The sequence below is a fragment of the Otolemur garnettii genome, unplaced genomic scaffold (assembly GCF_000181295.1).
Source record: "Otolemur garnettii isolate 467f Iridium unplaced genomic scaffold, OtoGar3 scaffold00296, whole genome shotgun sequence".
Taxonomy (NCBI): domain Eukaryota; kingdom Metazoa; phylum Chordata; class Mammalia; order Primates; family Galagidae; genus Otolemur; species Otolemur garnettii.
In genome coordinates this window covers 18120-19722 of record NW_003852691.1, presented here as the reverse complement: position 1 = coordinate 19722, position 1603 = coordinate 18120, and positions in this window count along the sequence as shown.

Here is a 1603-nt window from a genome sequence, read left to right as displayed (position 1 = left end):
TAGCCGGGCGTTGTGGCGGGCGCCTGTGGTCCCAGCTACTTGGGAGGCAGAGGCAGGAGACTCGCTTGAGCCCAGGAGTTGGAGGTTGCTGTGAGCTGAGATGCCATGGCACTCTACCCAGGGGGACAGCTTGAGGCTCTGTCTCAAAAAAAAAAAGAGTTCAAAAACAAAAAATTCTAATCAGGCTAGCCACAGTGGCTCATGCTTATAATCCTAGCACTTTGGTAGGCTGAGCAGGAGGATTGCTTGAGCCCAGAATTTGGAGACCAGCGTGGTGGTGGTGAGACCCTGTCTCTACAAAAAATCTGAAAAACATAGTTCATTCCTGTAGTCCCAGCTACTGGGAATGCTGAGGCAGGAGGATCACTAGAGCCCAAGAATTTGAGGTTACGGTGAGCTGTAATGCCAGGGCACCCTAAACCCAGCAACAAAGAAAGATCCTATCTTAAAAAAAAAAAAAGTGAACCAATATATGGTAATTAAAACTAAAAATAGAAAGGAAAACAACCTCATATGTGAGGAAAGTAATAGGTGGTTTTGGTAAGTAAAACTATGATGTATGAAAGGTTTCCAGATATAAGATCAACTGACAAAAATACTTATGATATTTATTCTAAAAGTGCATAACCTAAATCTAATCATTAGGAAATATCAAATAAATCCAAATTAAGGGACATTCTAAAAACTAACTGGCCTGTTGTGGATGGCAGAAGATGTCTGTGTCTTGATCCTCAGAACCCATGAACAAGTTAGGTTACATATTCATCCTTGTATCTGACTATAAATCTTTTTTTTTTTTTGAGACAGAGACTCAAGCTGTTGCCCTGGTAGAGTGCTATGGCATCACAGCTCACAGCAACCTCAAACTCTTGGGCTTAAGAGATTCTCATGCCTCAGCCTCCCAAGTAGCTGGGAGTACAGACGCCCACCACAACACCTGGCTATTTTTTGGTTGCAGTTGTCATTGTTGTTTGGCAGACCTGGGCTGGATTTGAATCTGCCAGCTCCACTATATATGACTGGCACCCTAGCCACTGAGCTACAGGCACCGAGCTGACTATAAATCTTTTTTACCAATTTTTACCTAATTGTAAACAGAAGCACAAAACAAGATAATTTCTAAGAATACAGTCTGTTATAAAGTTTTGCCTAGTGGGCGGTGCCTGTGGCTCAAAGGAGTAGGGCGCCGGCCCCATATGCCAGAGGTGGTGGGTTCAAACCCAGCCCCAGCCAAAAACTGCAAAAAAAAAATTTAAAAAAACCTCACCATTAAATAAAGTTTTGCCTAGCTGTGTGTCTCTTCTGTTCCAAGAATCCTTCATGCTTAATACTAGAGTTTTCCAGGCAAATCCTCACCATTCATTGTATTTTAACTATGTTCATCACTGTCTCCTGTAACTATTCAGTTTCTCTATCTTGAAAACTTCAATTCTAATTCAATTTTAAATTCATTAAAAACTCCTTTAGGCTGGAGTCTGTGTGTGGTGGCTTCTCTGAATCCTCATATACCTGAAAATGTCTTTCTTTTGTGCTAATAGTTGAATTGTGGGCTCGGCGCCTATAGCTCAACCGGCTAAGGCGCCAGCCACGTACACCTAAGGTG